The sequence below is a fragment of the Drosophila albomicans genome, chromosome 3, assembly GCF_009650485.2.
Source record: "Drosophila albomicans strain 15112-1751.03 chromosome 3, ASM965048v2, whole genome shotgun sequence".
Taxonomy (NCBI): domain Eukaryota; kingdom Metazoa; phylum Arthropoda; class Insecta; order Diptera; family Drosophilidae; genus Drosophila; species Drosophila albomicans.
In genome coordinates, this window is record NC_047629.2 from 8,301,845 (window position 1) to 8,324,958 (window position 23,114).

The 23,114-nt window shown below is 33.8% G+C and overlaps 1 protein-coding gene across 1 annotated transcript in view; it reads left to right on the plus strand.

Annotated features, from left to right (window-relative positions):
* Window positions 1-208: 208 nt before the first annotated feature.
* Window positions 209-23,114, plus strand: part of LOC127565705 (putative protein DDB_G0292252) — a 32,478-nt gene continuing 9,572 nt past the window's right edge. Inside the window, exon 1 of the mRNA XM_052005636.1 lies at window positions 209-873. The gene's annotated coding sequence lies outside the window, so the exon portion shown is untranslated. The remainder of the gene's footprint in view (window positions 874-23,114) is intronic.

The following is a 23,114-nucleotide window of genomic DNA, read 5'->3' on the forward strand; positions in this document are numbered from 1 at the left end:
ACTCGCTTGCTCCTGCTAAGCTTTGGGCCACTTGCTTCGGCTTCGGCAACGGCTTCGGCTACATTTTTGTTTGCTCGTGTTTGTCGTAAGTCGTGGTCGTTGTTGTCGTCGTCGTCGTCGTCGTGTAGTTGTCGTGGGCTGTTGTTGTTGTGGCCGCGCTTTGCTACTTATGTTGATGATTGTTGGGGGTCCAAGCGCCGTTTGTGCGCCACACGTTCATTCAGTCTGTGGACGACTTTGCGCCTGTACGTACCACTCACGCACCGTTACGTTGCTGAGCGCGCACACACACAAACACACATACATTGATAATAAACACGCACGCATACATCGCAAGCAGCGCGTGTGCATTTTGCATTTTGCATTTTGGCATTCCACTGCCGGCGTGTGCCAGGCAGAGCAACATTTAACAGCTGCAACTGCAACTGCAACTGCAACGCAACTGCAGCCTGAACAAAAGTATTCCAAAGATTTCGCGCGCGCCTATCTCAAGAAATCGTCGCGTGTGGCTCAACAACAAACATCCAGCAAACATCATCAACAACAACAACATCTGCTAATGCAGCCTCTTCTTAGAGTGTGTGTGTGTGTGTGATTAAAAAGTGCAACCGAATGTTCGATTAATTACTCTGATTATCGGTTTGATCGCTTATCTCTCAGTTCGCTCAGTCTCTAACTCTAAAGTGATAATTCAAATCTTAACTCTACTCAAAAGTTCTTACTCAATACAATCCTTAAGAGAAACAAATATTATCAAATTAACGCTGATAAAAGTGCAATAAAATCAACTAAAGTGAAGATAAGAAAAGAACAAAACTTCTACAAGTCCAACAAATCAATCTTCAATTGCAGCTTTAATTCTACAAAAAGACGGTAAATTCTACAAATTTCTAAATTTATTGAAATATATATGTATATGAAAAGTGATTAAAATAATTAAAATGAAATGACATTAAAATTGGTCTAAGTTCATATAATCAATCTTATTTAGTTATAGTTCTATTGTTGTGTTATTCCCAAACCGGTTTAGAAAATATTAAAATTAAGATATAATGCAGGCCTATAATATCGAATTTCCTCTCTCATTTAAAGCGTTAATCCGATTAGACTTAGTTACAATAGGAAAACATAAAATAGAATTATTTGCATTGCTGATTTTAAATCAATAAATTGATTTTTTAAGACTTGAAATTTAGCAAATCTCAGCTTTGTATTTAAGTATCACTTAAAAATCATTAGGATAAATCTTAAAACTTCGATTCTCACGCACTTTGCGAACGTCAAAGTAAATGCAAGCTGTGTATGTAAATCTTGACTCGGCCTTGACATCGTAATGCAGCAAAATACAATAAATTGATGTGATTTTTATGCAAAGAGTTAGGATCGTTAATAGCTTTAATTAAGTATAATTTGCTTGGCACAACATCAATTCGCATTATCAACTGCATTTTAGACATTAAATTGTTGCAAGAGTTCTCTGTTGGCCCTGTTCGGTTTTGATTTTGGTTTCTGTTCAGCTCAGCTCTCCCCCTTGGAGGCCTTTGTTTTGCGAGCACAAAAATAGATGCTGGTATCTAATAATAAAAGTAAATACAATAAATAATAATAAAGCAAGCAGTCAAACTAAACTAATCATATATGTTCAACAGCAGCGGCCGCAGCGTTGACAATTTGCAACAATGAGTCGCTCAAATGTATCTGTGAGATACTAAAATAAAAATGATGTAGAAAAAAAAAAACGCAACTCTACACATAAATAGTTTAATGTGCTAAGGCTTGCAAATGATGCCACCCCACGAAAAAAATACGAAAAAAAAAGAAAAAAATACAAATAAAATGAGAAAAATGGAAAACAGAAAAATAGATATCTAGATATTACAATTGCCATTTGAATGAGTAGCGGACGTTTTGCAAAATGCGCGCGCGCCGCCCGCTTGTAAAATGTATCTACGAGATACAATAAGCAGCAATTCACACCAACAACTACAACAATGGCATTAGTAATAATCAGTTTCATTTGGTAGCCGCCACAACCTGCGCGTTACATTTTTCCCAGTGTGTCCAAGCTCCACACAAATTATCATCTACTACTACAATATAGTAGTAGCTATCATTGTATCTCAGTAAATGTATCTGTATCTGTAACTGGCTACAAAGTATCCACAGGGCATGAGCTCGACTTGCACTAAGTGCATTGCATTGTTAACCGCTGCTGTTGCTGCTGCCGCTTGGCTCGTTCATTTAATTAAATATAATTAGCTGCATTAATTGCAAATTAATACCGAGTTTAGTTTTGTACTCAGTATTGTTGTTGCCAGGCAACAACAGTCGCTGGGTCGCTCGATCAAACAGGGTTGCAACCTGCAACTAGTTTTCCACGGCTCGTTATCGCGTAATTATTTAGCTGGTCGACTGCTTGGCGATTGGTGCCACAGAAATTTATGCGGCAATCACAATGACATTCATCATTCAACATTCAGCATCCTATTCAATTTTACGAATTGGTGAATTCTATTCTCGGTGCCATTTGCATTTAATGAAGTCATTATCATTTGTTCTGCCTCCAAACTAATTAAGTAATTCTTACAAAGATTCGCAGTGAATTCGTTTTCTTATTTACAATTCGATCGACTAAAGACCAACACTGAAAAGCCGTCGGCAAAGTTGTTTACCAGATCAGTCAGATATCAAAACAGAGATATTAATCAGTTCAAGTTCCATTTGCAACAAATTAATACAAATAATTTGAATACAAAATTTATTGTGTAGTTGATCCACATCATTTATTCAAATTGGCATACTGACAGAATAATTACTATAGAAATATTAATTTAATACAAATTAAAAATATTACATAAAATAATACTTTGTATGTGGAGTATTAAAGTCAACATTATTCATTAAAACGGCAATTAATAAGAAGTAATTTGAATATGAAATTATTGTGTACCTAAAATCAAAAGTAGTTTACTTATATAACATATGGAATGATGAAAATTTTAATTTACATTTAATTCAAATTATAGATTTAATTAGTAAATACATCAGATATTTAGTATTAATCTAGTTTATTTTCTTATTTTAATAATGACAACTACAAAATATTCAAATTACAGATTTTAATATCAAACACTTCAGATATTTACAAAATGACAACCATAAAACATTAATATTACATTTAATACAAATTACGGATTAAAATACCAAACACTTCAGATATTAAATATTAATTTAGTATATTTTATTTTTTAATTAATGATAAAATGACAACTATAAAACATTCAAATCACACAATATACAAATAACAGATTTAAATACCAAACACATAAAATATTTATCAATCTAGTATATTTTCATATTACAAAATGACAAAGTGCCAGACATTGCAAAACAAAATACTTATTTAGATACTAAACACATCTGATATTTAGTATTAATCTAGTATATTTTCTTATTTTAATAATGACAACTACAAAAATTCAAATTACAGATTTTAATATCAAACACTTCAGATATTTACAAAATGACAACTATAAAACTACAAATTACGGATTAAAATACCAAACACATCAGATATTTAGTATTAATTTAGTATATTTTCTTTTTAATTAATGATAAAATGACAACTATAAACCTTTAAAATTACACCATATAGAAATAACAGGTTTAAATACCAAACATATCAAATATTTATGAATCTAGTATATTTTCATATTACAAAATGACTAAGTGCCAGACATTAAAATTACATTCAAATACAAACTGCATATTTAGATCCTAAACATATCAGATATTTAGTATTTATTTAGTATATTTTATTATGAGAGTTTTCATTTTGCCGACAACTACAACAATTTTTAGTTACATTTAATACAAATTACATATTAGCTATTAAACAAAAATAAGATAGTTAGTATTAACTTGGTATATTTAGTATTTAAATTCAACATTCAGACATTTGGTATACAATTAGTATACTTAGTATTAAAATTCATACAATCAAATATTATTTACAAACATTATTTTCAAATTTGGTTGGAATTTTTAATGTATTCAGCATTCGAAATACGAAATGATTCATTGATTGTGAGATTAGAACATCCAAAATTATAATTGCAGCAGATGGAATATTTTTGTCAAACACAAAAAAAAGTGTCTCTACATTTTATTTGCAGCCACATAATAATGAGCAGTCCAGAGAGAGGGAGATAGAGAGTGTGAGTAAGTGATATGAGTACGTTTTCCACATATATATAGCCTTATTATACAGTTTTTCCGTTTACGAAAAGTATTTTAATGATATTGCGCCTCATCATCAGAGAAATCCATTAAAGCCGCATATATGCTGAATGTTGTTGGCCAGGTTTAAATGCATAAATAGCTGCACGGAAAATTTTGCTTGGCAAAATAAAAAGCAAAGAAAATCAACAACAATTATTAGATATTAAATTAAAATTAAAAATCGTTGTTGCACTTTGCGTTTGCTTATGGTTTTCGTTGCAGTTGCTGTTGTTGTTGTTGTTGTTGCTGCTGCTTCTTTTATGACAAACGGATGACGAACGCATAAAAATGCAGCAAATGCGGCACAAGAAACGGCTACGAAAATCAGCAAACAGGCAGCAACAACATTAAAAATAACCAAAAGCCAGCGGCAATTGCGATTCCTCTTCTCCCCACCAAGAGGCAGCAGCAACAACATTCAACAGGCAACTTGCAACAGGCAACAGGCAACTCGCTCTTCGTCCGGCGTCACGTTGTCACTTTAAGTAGGCAAATCGTAAAAACGCCAACTAGCAAATAAAGAAAACAACAGCAACAACAGAAGACAAAAAGCAGCCAAGAAAAGTGCGTAATTATGTGCAGATATTTTTTTCGGCCAGCAGCTGGCGAAGAAAAACCGCCCACAAGCTAATCCAAAAGATCCATTGCTGCCCTAATAAATCTCCGAATGGAAGTAACTCACATCGTGCCACATGCCACATGCCCATTCCACATGCCTCTTCACTTGTTGGGGGGCCCAGCAGATTAAACAAAATTAAAATGGTAATTACCTCTCATAAATGAATTGCACGAAAAAAACACGTCGCGAATCGCAAAGCAGGAGTATCTTGAAAGGATTTTCGCTTTTTTTTTGATGTGCTGGCCAATTTGCAAACTCGGGTGGTTTTTAATGTTTGCATTTTTATTGCGGTTAAGCAGGAAATGCATCTCAATTGTGAAAGGCGCCAGCCAAACGAGCCAAAAACGTCATCAAAGCAAAGGAAAGCAAATGCAGAAAATGCTGCCATTTAATGTTGTAATTAAGTACTTGATTAGACCATCTGCATAATAAGCCATCAGATTGAGTATTTGTATTTGAATTGTATGGTTGAATTCTGATTCAAATTGTATCCAATATTTGAAAAGCATAATTCTACTTTATCTTTGGAAATTGATTATTATATCTTCAATGTGTGATATCATTAATAATTTAATAAGATGTGGAAATATAAATTAATGTGTAATTAAATCAATCGTCTAATTTCTTATAATATTTGTGAGCAACTAAACTGAACCTAAAAAGTTGAAGGAATTTTATAATAAAGTATCAAGTACTTGTCTAGATGAAAATATTCTCGCTTATCAAAAAGTTATTGACATCATCATTTAATTTTGTTGAATTTAAAAGTACTTAAATTTTGATGTCTCTAATGCTCAACACAATGATGTGTGGAATTTATCTACTTTAATGAGAGTATGATCAAATTAATTAGAATTTTACTATATATAAAAGAAATTTCAGTCATATGGTAAATTTATCATTTGCCATGGTTCACAAATCTCACAAAAAATATTCAAGTGATAAATTAAAAAAATTTGGTAAAGAACTTGACTGTAAAAAGCTTAAGAAAGTACTCAAATGTGAACAGAACTTTTATCATAATGTATATAATTTAGTCAAAAAACCAAGTATTGTCACAAATATGTTTTAAAAGATGATTTTATGAATCTATTTCATTGGATGGATTCAAATAATATTGAGATACATGAAATGAGTTGATGTGAATTATTCATATAAAATGTGGTCTTTGGCATTTTTTCCGATAGACGCCCGTATATAATGATGGAATATAAAATTTAAAAATTTGATACCAACTTTATTCTGCTATTCTTTTAAAATGGTAATTATAATAGAATAAAACGTATTGTGAAGTATTAGCAAACATATTACTTAAGCAATATAAATTACTTGTTTTGCTTTAAGTACTACATGTTATTTATATAAAACTGAAATACCTTTTAAGAATTTAATATTCTATGGTATTTATTTCATTAGGCGGTCAATTGGTGAACATAAATTTAACCATAATCGCCATCTAAAACTAAAATACCTCTGATAACATACAAAATATTCTTCAGTTGATTATGTTTACCCTTCGAGTAATTATTTTGTATAGCATACCTATGTGTGGCACTAAGTGTTGATGCTGGGGCAAGAACAATTATTTGATTAAGCGAGTTGTAGCACCATCAGAGTGTGTTACAACTCTATGAAAATACCTCTGCGGCGAGTGGCATGCGAGTGGCAAGTCGCATGTTGCAAAGCCCACACAAAAAATACCAAAGCATTTTGCGACGATCCAAAGTGCTAAATGCACACACAGCAAGTCACATCTACACACTCATTTAATAATGAACAATAATGAACAGTAATAATAATCAACACAAAACGTGCAAAGAGTGGGAGAAAGAGAGAGCGAGAGAAATGAAAAGATAAAGATAGATATATATAGAGAGAGAGAGAGGGACACAAACGAATTTTTATCAACGAACGCGCATCATTTCAATTAAGAAAATGTCACAAGCGTCCAAATGGAAGCGGTAGAGAAAACACGCAAAGAGCAGCAGGAAGACACGCTAGAAAGAGAAGGAGTACATATTGAAAAAGAGAGGGAAATATAACGAGCGAGAGAGATGCGCACTTTCATTTCAACTGGCGCCGAGAATTCAACTGCAATAACTTGGCTTGATCGGCATCGTAACATTCCCCTCTCCCCCTCGTTCTCCCCCCCCCCCCCCTCTCTTTCATCACATCTTTCTTCCATTTTAATGACTTATTTTTGGAGTCATTTCTTCTAATTAATGCGAATTGTCACACGCTAGAAACACAAAAAAAAAACGGCAACCGTCTTCGATTCGCCTTCTAATTCATTACATTTTGTTGCTATTGTTGCTCATTCTTAATTAGCAATTAAATAATTTATGCTTTGCGTTTTCACTTCATTCCAAATAACGAACATGAAACAATAATTATTTTTGTTTTTTTTTGTGTTTTTCTATTTCATTCGTTTTGTAGCCAAAAAGTATTTTGCTCAATTAGCAATTAAAGTTCTTCATAGACCATTGCGTGAGCCCAAAGTCGACAATGCTCTTAACTAGCGCTACTTAAACACGACTCTCTATTCATTTGGGGGTTGATAGCAGTTCCATTTGATGGATGGATAGCAGATAAATGCCATTGATAATGCGAGTGTGTCGTGTGCTCAACTGAACCCCAGTTAATCGCACTGCATTTCCCATTAAACGATGAACAGCGTGAAAAACCAGAGAGCAACATATGTACTCGAAATGTTAATGAGATCACAAGATTGATTTCAATTTGTAGTAAATTTCAAATCATTTTTCGACTTATAGACAAAGTTGTTAACTTACTCAAAAGTATATATATATATTTATTTATTTTAAGTTTTAAGACAAGTTGTAAACTTCCTCAAATGAATACATATTTAAATACATTCGACATCTGCAAGAAGCGCAAACTTCATTAGAAGACAGATTATTTCCCCACTTCTTATATGTACCCGAAATGTTAATAAGATCAGAAGATTGATTTCAATTTGTTTTAAATTTCAAATGATTTTGCGTGTTGTAACTTATTCAAATGCTTATATATTTTAATATATTTTAAGTTTTAAGTCAAGACAATATTAGAATTATTGTTCAAAGATGACAACTTCTTCAAATGAATAGATATTTAAATACATTCGAAATTTTCAAGAAGAAAAAACTTCATTAGAAGACAGATTTTGTACTTTTTGAATGTAGTACTATATGATTATACCAAATATAGCCTTCGGTATATTTTAATAATTTTGCAGTATACTAATTTGATATATTTTCAAGATATAGTATTATTGAAATTGGATAGCGAGTATTTTCACATATTTCGTACTTGCTTAAATTGTTGTAGAATTTTTTTTTTTATTATTTTTACATTCGACATATTCAAGATGAGAAAACTTCATTAGAAGACAGATTATCTGGTATATTCTGTACTCTATGGAATATTTTGAATATATTACTATGGCCATATACCATATATCAATTTGGTATATTTTTAAAATATGGTATTATTAAAAACGGGTAGCGGATATCTGACTGTGGACTGTAGTTTTCTTACGTGTTTAAATTGTTAACTTCCTTAATGATTTTTATGTATTTTAATGATCAAGCATCAATAATCTACTTTTTAACTTCCTTAAATGTATTTGAATATATTCGACATCTTCAAGAAGAGAAAACTTCATTAGAAGTTAGATAATTTTCCCCCCTTCTCGAATGTCCCGCAACAAGCGACTTAGCCACTTTAGTCGTAAAAATATAACACCTGCTTATCTCCAAGCTGACCAACTGACAGCCAAATGGCAACACCAAGCGATATCATCCCCAATCCAAGCTCCCCCTCACACATACAGGCACACACACTCACATTCACCCACACCAAAAGTAAACTAAACCACAAGCAACCCAAAGCAAAACCGAAAACATTTCTCAAACGTTCGCTGAGTAACAAAAAAAAAAAACAAATACAAAAAATATATATATATTCAAAGTGGAGAGTTGAGAAAACCTGACCTAACCCAGACCAGAACAGAGCTGAGCTGGGTGCAAATACCGTAAAAACACTTTACGGAATTTCTCAGCGCCTGGTAAGCCGTGGCACGGGCGTAAAATCAACCCCAAAACTTAACCAAAGTAACTCCAAACGCAAAGTCGTTAAAGTCGCCGTTGCCAACAGCCGACGGCAAAAGAATCCCATGGAAATCGACATCCGAAGTGGAAATGGAAGATGGGCTAAATCTTTAAAAACATTTAACGGATTTGGGTCCTTTGGCGAATGCTTGTTTTTTTTTTCTTCTTGTGTGTTGGGGGCGTTGGCAATGTTTTCATTTTACATGCATTATCCTGGCCACCAAAGTGTTGACATTAAAATAATAATTTTAATTGCTTCAAATAACACACAAGGTCCCACATCTTTTTTTCCAACGACTTTGACCCAGGCCAACTTTTACATTTCTATTTTTTCCCGTTGTGTTCTATGTGCGAAAGGGTCTAAGGGATTCTCTGTATGTATGGTTGGGTCTATTTAAACACAAAGGGTAATTAACATTTTCCTTGCCCTGGCTCTCTACGTAGAGGATAAGCAGCTTGTTCAAAGTCAAAATGAGCTTCGGGTTCCAGGGTCCAGTTCTCGCATTTCTAGTTGCTAGAGAAAAAAAGGACCACACATTACACATTTGGTGGCTTTTTTTTGCGGTTTTTGCATTTGGTTTAACTTGGCTGGTGGTAAATGGCCTTTTGGGGTAAATCTTTCTCTTTCTCTGTGCGGTGCAGCGACCGCCTTTCAACACCTTTAACAAAGCGTGAATTAAGTGCTTGAGATTTGGCAACACTTAATGCAAACAAATTTTTGAGTTTGCCCCATGCAACATGTGGCATTCTCTGGGTCACTCTTTCTCTCTCTCTTTCTTGTTCGTTCTTTCTTTCTCCCTTCTTTCTCCATCTCTTCGTGTCTTGCAGTTAATTGCGCAATTAGCTCGACAGTTGTCAGTGCCATGTGACGAGTGTGGCATGTCTCATTAACTGGGCAGATGCTACTCGAACTTCTGTTGTTGCTACTGTTGCTGCCTCGCTTCGGACGCGTGCAAGCTGCAAGTATGTCAAGAGGAGAGAGACGGCTTTTAATTGCGTTTAATTAACAAAAATTAAACGAAAAACACTAAAAACATGAGACCAAACTCAAACCGTTAACCGAAAACGGGTCTAACTAATCAGCTGTTTTTCGAGTTACAAAAGTTTTCTTGCTCTAATGTATCTAAAAAGGTGTAGTTATAAAATACACTATACTCTAAGAGAACTTTAGATCTGCATAAATTTGTTAATCAAAATGTTATAAATTCATTTTGGTTATTCAAAAACAAGCTAAGTGCTTAAAACAAGCTAAATTAATCGAAAAATCTATATAATATATCTTAGAGTATTAGAAATCTCTTCGATATATTATATAAATATAATACGCAATTTTTGGAAAACTGAAGTTTCATGTAAAGTTTACAATATCTTTAGAAAAACCATATTTTTGAGCGACGATTTAAAGCTACATTAATGTTAGAACTCAATCCATAATATTTAAATATTACAATATTTTCTTAAACTTTACAAGAAATTTCCGTTGTTGCCACTTTAAATATTATATTTTATTAAAAAATTTTAGAAAAGACATTAAGGGCATTATTTCTCCTTACTTAAATGTCTGACATTAATACTTGCTGTCAATTATCTTTGATCTAATATATGGGGCTCAATTCTTTAAATCTCTATAAATGCATTACACAATTTTTCTCTGACATAATTTAAGTAATATATTATATTTACTTATTACCATTTTATTCTGTTTCTTTTTATACTAAAATAAATTTTGTTTGCTTTAAGTTATTATTTACAATTCGCATTGCTAATAATTATCTTTCCTTATGTATCTCGCTGAGCATTTCAATTTATTTTTAGATTTTTCTTTAATACAATCTTCAAGTTTAGCCCTAAAGTTTAACCACTTTTTGTGTTAATCAATACTTTATTCATGCACTACAATTTAGTTGACAGTGGCAATCCGTCATCGTTCTTCTCTGAAGTTACATCGACCACAGAGCGAGAGAGAGAGAAAGAAACAGCTGTTTCTGGTTATAGCCTCTTGACTGCCTTTGTCCATTTGCTGCTAACTGAAAAGTCGCCTCTGGTCCGGGCACGATTAACTACATAAACAGCAGCAAACAGTAGCCTTAATTGTTTCGCACTTAATCAAAATGAACAGCTCAAAGAGAGTGAGAGAGAGATTGAAGGGTTAAGAGGCAAGGGGAAACAGCGAGACGGGTCTATCCCATAGAAAGGGAGTCATCAAAGACTTGCCCTGGTCTGGCAAAATGTTTAACCCAAAGTTGGACAAAAGCGTAACGTAGATACTCAGTGTGGGGTGTAGTTGTTGTTGTTGTTGTTAAAAAGCAAAAAATTGAAAACTAAAGAGCAACTTGGGGCGCACGCCAGTCAGGAAGACGGGACAGACAGACAGACGGATAGACGGACGACGACGACATCAACACCCGGGCAATGTGAAAAGAAAAACGTTTTATGAGCTCATTCACAAAAAGGGACACACAGATACACACACCAACACACACACCCAGGCAGACAGACAGACAGACCCACAAAAGGAGCTATTCTGGAGGACAAAACAACCTGTTGCATATTTCAGCACACAAATTTGCCAAAGTGTGGCAGCTCCTTCTCCTCTTTCATTTTATTCTTTCCCTTTTATTTTTTTTGCTCTCCGTCTTTTTATAGGAAATGTAGCACTGACTTGATTCGCTCTGTGGGGCCAACTCAAGTCGTCGTCGTCGTCATCGTCGTGTGCCAAAATTATATGTTAAAGCATCGAAGGCATGAAGGGAGTTTTCTCCTCCCTCTTTTTTTTGTATTTTTCTGTTATTTGGACTTTTGTGTACAAGATTTGTAAACAGGGCCAAAAATTGTTGGTGGCAGAAATCTTTTACTTTTGCCACCTCACTTTGCCTTCGGTGTCCTGCTCTTTGAGCTGCCTGCCAAGTGTCTGTAATTTTTCTTTTAGTGGGTGTTTTAATAGAGTTTTTCCTATTTGACTTGCTGCCTGTCTGGCTGTCTCTCTGTCTGTGTGTGTGTGTGAGTGTGCAGTTGTGTGGGTGGACGACTGCTCTGTGGGCGTTTTAAGTGCGCCTAATGGGCCACTTGAATGCTGCCTGCTGTGGCAAGTTGAGAATCAGTTGATGGCCTCAACTTGTAGCCAGATATGTTAGGTGTGCAGATATTTCTGGCATTTTCACTCAAATTCAAGCTGAAGGTCAACAACTGTACCTGAAGCAACGATAGAGGCACAAGTGCTAATAGACTGAGCTGCTCTTCTAGACACAACTACGAGTGTATGACTCAAAACTTTGGAGTTGCACTTGCCATTGACTCAAATTTGACGGACGCCAATTCATAGTTTTCCTCAGTATTTTCTAGTTTTTCTTTTATTTTTTGTTTTATTTTAACGTTAAATAAAAAAACCTTAACCAATGTGAACTGTTATTAAAAATAATATGAAAAGAAGCTTTACAAGATAACATGATTAACAGATGGTAGATTTGGCAATACAAATTTTAGGTTATTTGCATCGGAAAAGTGTCAGATTATGAACTTCTGCGACAATGTGTTAACGAAAGGAAAAAGAAGAGATAAAAGAGTTAATACCATTGTATTATTTTCTACTTAAACTTTTTATTTAAAGAAAGTCAAACAATGAAACAAAATATAGTATATGATTTTTAGTAAAGCGATTTGAATTTACTTTAAGTTTTTAAATAAATTTCACAATTATTGAGTATATTAGAATAATCATAATAAATAATAATTTCAACATGAAATTTATGTGAATATATTTTGAACAAAAAATAAAAAATTGATATTAAAAATTTTAAATTTGATGACTTTATAAAGTGGTATAAAAATGTAATTTTCATTATTTTAACTTTTAAAATAGTTTAATTTTCGGAGCAATGAATTTGCATCAATAGTTTCCATTCTTTCTTTTATTGATTATACAGTGTTAATACTTAGTAGATTTAATTTCAAGTTTTTTTTTAAAATGTGAATTTTTTAATAAAAATTCAATCTTTGAATTTTATGAAATTAAAAGATTTGATTAAATAAGATCATTTTAATTTAGATGACAAATTTCAATAATTCAGCCTTTAAGATATTCAATATTAATTTAGACAATTTTGACTTTATTGTCTTAGCTTTTTAAATAGTCTTCACATACTGTGAGCATATCAGTTTGTTTTGGGGCAATGAGCTGGTCTTAACATTTTATATTTTAATATTAATTTTTTATTTCGTTTCATTAGTTTATATACTTGTAAAGTTATATTTGATTAACTTAAAATTTAACAAATTAACAATTTAAACTAAAAATTATTATAGATAACAATTTTGATCTATTTGGTCTTTAAAGTTGTTAATATTATTTTAGACAATTTTCATTTCTTTGCCTTAGCCTTTTAAATAGTCTACGCATGTTTCGAGCATCTCTGTTTCGGGGCAATGAATTTCTTCTTAGCCAACCACAGCAGCAACAACAACAACGTCGGCGATGACGACAAAAAGAGTCTCGAACAAGAGTCGCAACCCCTCGCAACACGTCGCGTCTGTCACATTAAGACGACAGCAGCGTCGTCGTCGTCTCTTTGGCAATGCTGTGCGCCTGCTGCTCTTAGCCAAGTTACCCAACGAAGGCGCCGCCTGTTGCGCCAACAGTTGGCCATGTTAAGACACTCGTACTACACTAAGCATCGGGGGCAGCATCTCAGCCACAGCGACAGCAACAGCAACAGCCATGGCCATGGCCAAGACGCCTAAGCTGAGGCTTTTACAACTTTATAAGTTGCTTTGTCGTCGTTGGCGTTGCCGCCACTTTTTGTGCGCATCTTGTGTCAGCCATGTGACGTCACGCCTCTGCTGCGACTGCGACGTCAACTGCGACTGCGACTGTCGCTGATTTTTCGCACGCTTTTTTTTTGTTTGCTGTTTTGCTGTTTGTCGACTTGCGGCTGGCGGCGTTTGCTGTGCTGCTGTTATTGCGGCGACGTCAACTTGGCGTTTGTGTGTTCGTCTGTTCGCTTGTGTGTTGAGTGTATTGAGTGTGTTTTTCTATATCAACTTAGTCGCAATCTGAGCAATCTCTGCTCGCTTCTCCTTCACCGCACCGCTGCCCATTCATGAGCTCAACGCTGCTTCATTCATAACCAAAGCAAAGCCATCGCAATAGCAATAAGAACAGCAACAGAAAAAAAAAAAAAAACAGCTGAAACAATTACAATAACAACGAATGCTTAGCGCCATTTTTGGCGTCGCATTCGTGTGTGTTATTTATGGTTTGTTATGGCCGACGCTCGATTGATGTGCCCGATTAGCAGGTCGAAGCAACCAGTTACCGTTACAGTTTCAGTTGCAGCGGCAAAAACTTATCTAAATTAGCAAACGCTCGTTTATTACATGCAATTACTGCCGTACATTGCGTATGAGTAATGCAATTTGTCTGCCAACAGACCGACTCTCGACCGACTTTTCATTGCTGCCGCCATTTGCATTCTAATTTCTCATAATTTCTCTAAAACACAACAAAAACTTTCCAACCGCCAAGTAAAATTGTTTCTTGACCAGCGCGAAAAATAGGGAAACATTATTAAAGAACAATTATCTTAAAGCTGATTTTAAGTCTAACAAATAATATGTATTTTTTAGACAGTTTTTGAATTTTCTAGAAATCCATTTCATATATTTTTATCTTTATTTAATTTCTAGTTATCTTAGAAATTTACTTGACTTAAATAAAAAAGAACGAAAGTGTTTTACACACTCTAGTTACTTTTATCACTATTAAACTTTCAATGCACTTTAATATTGATATTCAACTTTACTTCAAGCTTAACCAGGTTAATTAAAAGTTAATAGCCTCTTATAAACAGACTATGTGTAATGCTAATTTCACACTGCGTTGCACCGCATTTAATATTTTAATTGCATACAAGTACTTTCATTATATTCTTTAGTATTCATACTTTTTACACTTGCATATTTACATAGAAAAAAAAATCAACATGGAAATAGCTAAGACAAATTTTCCGCATGGAATGTTACACTCATAAATACATATTCACGAATGTGTGAATTTCTGCGTTGCCAGCAAACAAATTCTATAACCAGGCCTATAAGTTTGGCCCCTGTCTGCCAGAGTTTGGCCTGCAATTTATAAGCCCAAAAATGAGCGTAAATTTTCAGCGACACACGCGAGAATGTGTGTGTGTATGTGTATGTGTGTGCGTGTTTATGGCACACATATTGATACGTGCGAATTTGGTGCTCAATTGGCTATAATTTCTCATAAATTTTCCATTGTCAGCACAAAGATAAGTTGAGTATGCATGGCTGATTGTTGATTGAAATACTTCGGTGTCAATACACGACAAGGACATGGAAAACATTTGTATTCATTTATTACACGTCTGAATCACCATAAGAAAAATAATGAAGGAACTAAGAAAAGAGTAAAAAAAGTTACATACATACATATGAATTTTAAAATATACTATTAAAATATATTATTAATTATGTATATACATATATGAACTACAACAATACTAAAAATATAACAAATGCAATATTTGGTACATATGGTGAATAAAAGCAGTATGGTATTAATTTTAAAAATACCGAATTTATATACCACAAAAATACTAAAAATATACTAAAATAATATACCACAAAATCCTTAATATAATAAAGGATGTATTTGGTATATTGCTCTAGTACTACGTTTAAAATATACCATAAAATGCAAAATATACTAGATAAACGGTATAAATATATTTTTAGTTCGAATTAACTTGGCAGATTTCGAATATCACAATTATTTGCACATTTGTAAAACAGATAGTTCTTTTTAGTTGCCAAAATTTGCTATCAATGAGTTGTAAACTATTTTTATTTGCATATTTCATTTTGATTTGGCTCGAAGGTTTGGCATCGAAGCAAACGATAAAAGAACAATAAATCGAGGATTTGAGCCAAAAGTAGATTTATGTAAACTATGCTTTACTTATTAACTACTCTGCCCCCCCAAAAGCCATTCAATTGAGTGAACAACACGCAGCATAGTTTTCCCTTGGGTCGTTTTTTCCAACATGCACACATCATTATCGATTGCGTGTATTTATTTACAATAATTAAATCTGTCAAGCTTGAAAATGTATTTCAATTTCAATTGCCTCTTAGCGCGTAGAACATTTACAGAAATACTTGGAAAAAAAGAAGAATTCAATTACAGCATCAGCAACAAAAGCAACAACAACTACAACTCGTTGGGTTTATGGAGTCGCTCGCTCTCGCTTTGGAGGCGCGTTGTGATTTGTGATTGGCCGACAGCTGGAGTTGAGTTGGAAGAGCTGGAAGGCAACTGGAATGTTGTCGCTGTTAATTGGGCAAATTATTTTACTTATTATTAATAAATATGTATTGCCTTATTGTTGTTTATTAATTGGCATTATTGCCAGTGCCAGCGCCAACGAAAGCGAGCATCTCTCAAATTGCGTCATTTGTGACGCGTGAAGCAATTAATGTGCTCTGAGGATCTTGCAGAGAATCTGATAAAACAAAAGAGAAAATCAAATAATGCTCACAAATTTATGAAAACTGAAATGCGACAAGGCCAATAATTGATTATTAAAGGGAAAAGTTCGGGCATGAACTTGCATAAATGAGGGAATATTTTTAGCCAATTGAGTGATTTATAGTAAAGTTAGAAGTATGCAAAACTGATATAGAAAAATGATCTTAATACGATGAATAAGTGAATATGAAGAAATGCAATCATTATTATGGACGTCTGCTTAAGAAAGATTATAGAAGTAAAATAAATATAGTCTTGGTTGGTTTTAATTTGACTGATTTCAAGATTGACATAAGAAACGAATAAAATGTTAAATATATAGATTTATGTTATACAATAGTGGTAAGATAACGAGCTTATTTAGTTATTATATTATATATTCAGAATTGCAATGAAAACACTTATCTTCAATTTCATGCAAAAATTAAGTAAAAAAGTTACATGTTGCGGAATAGTAATCATAAATATAAAAATATGATATGTATAATGCAAGAATACAAAAAATAGAAGCACTCTTATGTGTAAATACATAAATGCATAAGAAAAGAATTCAATTTTAGGAACATCCTTTTAAGTATTTGCCTCAAACAATGTCTTAGAGTAGTCCTAAGATTGCTAGCTTAGGTAATCATTATAAGTATTGTCAGAATTTCAATGGAACACATTTAAATGAATCACATTTCAATGGTAACCCTTATTTTCAATTACAAATAATAAAAGTGCAGCATTTGAAAATCATGCACATAATTTTCCCATAATGTAACAATAGCTAAGCAGTTCAGAATGCGTTATCATTCTTTTGAATCTGTGATTCTGAAATTGCATCACAATCATCGAGAGGCTTGACACCAGCATATGAGTATTCCAAGAAATGAGACGAGACATTTATTCAACGTAGCTTGGAACAAAAGAGCAACGCTTGTGGTTGGCATTTGGATGCGTACAAAAATTAACACATTTAAATGACTTTCATTAAAAGTTGATTAATATGGCCCTGATTGGTTACGAGTGTGTGCTTTGGTTTCTGCTCTGTTATATTTCGCTTGTGTTTGGTGTCATTTGTGGACTCTCTCGCTCTTTCCCTCAATTATTGTCGCATAAATTGAACATTTAGTGTTTTTCACTGATTTCGATTTTTATTAATTTACGTATTGAACTGACAAACAACCACTGCGTATATTTTTTTTCCTCTTTCTTCAATTTTATTTCTGTTGATTTCCAATCAGAGAAATAGACTGAGCTGCACACCCAGAACCCAGAAAAGCAGGCGTCTCGTCCAATATTTTTCAATGAGCCGTAATTTAGACTCATTTAAATAAATATATTTCGTTGATTGGCTTTTGCATTATTATTATTATGACGATGATGTTCTTGATAATGGCCAGACAATTGCGATAACGAGTTCAATGCAAAGTTATTTAACCTTTTAATGAGAAGCCAGCATCGGCAGTCATTAGAAAACAAAAGCCGAATTTCTTCAAACTGCGCAAAAGAAAAGTACGTAATAAATACCATAAATATTGCAATTAATAAAATGTACGTCATATGTACATACATTCTATATTTTCAATATAAATTATTTTCCTATTAATATTCATATATTAAATGCATATTAATAATTTCATGACTATTCGTAATTCGCAATATTGAATAAATGGATCTATAAATAAATAAATTCTATTTCTGTAATAATTATATCGTGCACAACTTAAAGTCATTATTATGCGGTAAACCACTGATTTCAAAACACATTACTTTCATTCTGCAGAAAGTGTATTGATAGTTGAAATGTGATTGGGAATAGAGAAAAGGGTATGATTAAATAGGGATTCATATTTCTGAGAATACAAATGTATTTATTTATGCAATTAAATTGAATTTAAATGCATTGATATGAAAAAGTTTTACTTAATTTAGCTGTTAGCTTTATGGCTTAGTTTTCACTATTTCTCTCAAGTTTTTTAGTTTTTTATGGTACAATATATGGCCATAAACCAAATGGTCAATTATTATATGACATTCAATAAAAAACTCAAAATATATCAATCAGTGGTATAGACAACAAAAATTATTTGTCGCTTTTTATCTACTATGATAGTTCACTAAGTAAAAAAGCTTAAGAAATGTTTACTCAATGGATCATTCACTACACATAAGTCTACTTTAAATTCGGATATGCGATACAAGAAAAAAAAGTGTTGATATCGAAAATTTTGGATTAGACTAAATGGATCAAACGATATTTGCATTATTTAAAATTTTGTATAATCAAAATGAAAGAAACTATTTACAAATTTAAATATTTAAAATATATTTCTTATTTTCAATGCTTTTTTTTTAATTACAAAATAATTCTTCTTTTAAAATTTTATTTTAAATATGTATAAAATGTAAAAGTCCACTTTGAATGTTAAATATATTACATAATACTATATATGTAAAAATTTCATCTTGGAGTCTTTTTGCGCTCCTTGCATCAGATTAAAGAAATATTTGATATATTTTACAAATCTCAAAGGAAATACAAAAATACAAATATAAAAAACGCCCATTAAGGGCATTTGCTAACCTGATCGTTGCGAAATTTGGACAATCAAATTACAAATCTTTATTTTAAAGACCAGTTATATTATCAGCTATATATTATATTATCACTTTTGCAAATTATCATTCTTAATATTTTTAAACAGATTTATGCAAACAGATTGTAAATAATTATACATATGTATATTGTATTATGTATTTCATCAATGTTTTAAAAATCATATCAGCTTAACTTAGTGTCTATCCGTCAAAACAATTCCACCTGCCTATTAAGTGCGTACAGTTGCCTCAGTTTTAAGCAAGTTGCTTAAGCGGGCTCATGCATTTATGTATAAGTTTAGGCCGTCACGCACTTAATGAGCCTTCGCGGTGACTGTACCTGCGACTGCGGCTGCAACTGTGACTGAGACTGAGACTTCGTCTGCGGGCGATGGCGACAACAAATTGGCGCATTTAATAATCATTTACAGTGTGTTTGTAGTCGCTAATTTCTTGCAGGCGTTGTGAGTACTTTCAAAATTCCGTGTAGCCATCATGAGCAAGCAAGACAGAGAGCGAGAGAGGGGGATGGATAGATGAACGCATGCGTGCAGTTTGCTGGCAGTGGCCCCCACGGCGTTGCCATATCTCGCGCTGGGCGTCACTATTACTGCTCTTGTTGTTGTAGTTGTTACTGTTGTTGGTGTTGGTGTCGTGTTGCCGCCGCTGTTTGCTGTTGCCGTTGCTGTCGTCGACGTCGCGTAATTTACATTAATTGGCACACGGCGTCGTACATATAAATTTTTTGCGCGCTTAAACTTTAATTTCATGCGTGCCATTTGATTTTTGTTGCATATGTGTTTGTAGTTTGTTGTCGTTGTTGTTGCTGTTGTTGTTGTTGCAGTTACTATGAGCGCAAATTATAGGAAAGTGTGACGACGCGTCGTCCCAAACATACGATGCCTGCAAACTTTTAGTGCGCAGTGTTGCAAAAGCATTGGGGCGTTGAATGGCCTGATATATTGGGAACGTTTCGGGGCGCCGCAAGGAATAGAGAGTGGCATGTGGCGCATATTTAGGCATCTAGTTATAGGTCTTTATATAACAGCAAACTGCATTCAATTAGCCTGTCTAAGAGACATTCTCTTGCTGGGCATCGGCACCAAATAATAAACGATATTCGCAGTTGCCATAAAACGCAACTAACTGCATTTATCTGTGCAATCGATTAGTTGAAATTTTTGGAATTTAAATGAAATTAATACTTAAACAATTCAAAGATTTTTATGTCAATTGAATGTGTTGGCCCACTTATTTTTAATTGAATTGACAACTGTACTTAAACTTAATAATGGTATATTTGGTATATTTTCATAGTTTTTAATTATAATTATTCAGTATTTTTTAAAGATTATTCCCCGGAAGTGTGGTTTTCTTAAATGTTCTTATAATACGTGAATTTAAGACATTCGTAAATAAACATGATATTATTTTAACCTCTTCAACTTTTGCCAAATCTCACTTTATATAAATGATAGTATTTTTATTTTCATTTGCTTATTCACAATTTAAAAATTCATTCTTCTTTCCTTTCCCCTTTTTTTATCACCATTTGCTGAACCACTTGCCTTGGACACTTTGCAACACTTTGCCACTTTGCATACACAAATTAATCGTTTTATTACACTGTACTTATACCCTCTTGCGTAGTACAGTACAGTTTATTTGTCTGCTCCTCGTTCAATTAATTAACACACTTTCACAGCGCATTTCTTTCTTTCTCGCGACAATTTTTTCGTTGACGTCAATTTTATTTGTCGCTGTGCTGCTTCAGCTTCTGGCATTGTTGTTCTTGCTGATCTTGTTGTTGCTATATTGTGCTCATTTCACTATATCATCAGGTCAAATCTCAATTAACAAATATAACGATTTTGCTGTTGCTTTCTCGCTTTCTTCTTCTCTAAGCAAGTTCGCCATTTTGAAAGCTACTGCAATTTTTCGCTTAACAAACAATTAAAAATATTAATAGAAATTTATTTCAATTGAAATCAAAAATTTCACTACATTAAGCCAGCGAACTGTTCTAGTTGAAAATACCATCTGTCATAAAAGTTCATTGCTCAATTTTCTATTTTCTCATTTAATTTCCCATCATCTCTATACAAACATTTCGTCCCATATGACTCCTAAGTTTAAACTTCACCTAGCCCCATTAGCGAGCATATCCCATTCGATTTATTGTTTGTTTGATTATTCCCAGCGAACATCATAAATAAATGACATAGCTGAGTTCCAGTGAGCTAGTGTGCCATTAAAGTTGGTGCAAATTTATTGAATGGATAGATTAACAGAAGAGTTAATCTTAAAACTGTATTGCAAGTAGTAAAATTCTAGCGCTCTACTTTCGCACTTTACTATTGCTGTTAAAGTAAAAGTAATTTAATGACATTTATTACATTATTATGGAGGGGTAGAAGCGGAAGGAGGCGTCAGTTGGGATGCATTGTGGGCGTGATAAATAATAACGTGGCCATTGTCTTTTCGCTGCGCAGTGTTTACGTTGAGTTAAGTTGCTTTTAATAAGCACTGCTAGTTGTAAAAAGTAAATAAATAATTATAATAAATAAATAATAAATAATACTTAGCTGGGAACGTAACAGCAGCAGTAGCAACAGCAACAACAAAACAATCATAACAAATGCTGTTAGCTTGGAGGTACAGTCAGTTACATACATACGTAGTTGACTCGAGGCTGGCGTAATTATTGTCGTCTCGCTTGCACCTACGCTAATTACATTGGCTAGGAGGCTAATTACGTTGTCAATTGTCAATGCAGTAAATGAAGTCAAGTGCTGTCCCCCTCTCGCTTACCCACAATGCCCTACTTAATCATAGCTTATTAAAGACGCCATTTCAATGCAACTTTGTTGACAATCCATTAGGCACGGCATTCCTCATTGAGTTGAATTCGCAGTCGCAGTCGTACTTGTACTTACTTATATGTAAATTATAATTGTATTTAATATATAATCGATAATTATCAACGATCGATTAATTGCACACAATAATTTTTATTGCATCTTGCTATTTTTTACGTTTTTTGCGTTACGTTCCTAATGGCCTCAACCGGCGGGGTCTGGGTTAACGACATCACATGAGGGTCACAGACCAAGGTCCATGTCTTCAATGACAGTTTCGTCAAGGGATTTTGAGATTATCTTAAACGTATCTTTGGCAGATCAGTTATAACATCTGCGTCCTCTCCAAATTACAGGCCAGTTAATCGATTTGAAATTCGATTAGCGTGGCACTTTCAAGTCAGTCGGTCGCGCAGCAGTTTTTGGCAATCAACCCGAAAACACTTTTGCAACCCCATTTGAACCCCCAACAACCCTTGGCTTGGCTTGGTCTGCAAAAATTCCAAATTTCAAGTTACTGTCCATGCCGAACCCCGCGGCTAAATTCTAATTATAATCGCGTATCGCCTGTGTCAAAGCTCCAATAAACCTTTGTCAAGCGCCCCTCGCTAAGCTCCGAGTTCCACTGTGTTCCAGAGTTGCCATCCTCATCCACACACACACACACACAGCCAGCTGTCATTAACGGCCCACACTGCCCAACATTTGCGATCCAAGCATGCCAAGCGGCATTTGCATTAATTTTGCAATGCCAGAAATGGAAAAATGCAAAACACAAAAAAAAAACACATAAAACATAAAAAATAAAACAGAAAGAAATTTCCATAATGAGCACGTACACAATCACTTACCCCGGACTTGGCCTCAGACCCTCAGATCGAGTCGCATGCAATTCACAAAAGGGTTTCGCATAATTCTTATTGTGCGCAGTGAAAGGGGTTGCAAAAAAATTTTTATAATTAGTTGGCCGTTGCCTGATGCCCGTTGCCCGTTGCCCGGCACCAAATGCAATCCAAAGCCATCAGCAGGTTTTTTACATATTTCTTTTCCAACGGCTTCTCGTTTGTTTTTTTTCCTACTTTTTGCCAAATATTTAGACGTTGATTATGGTGCCT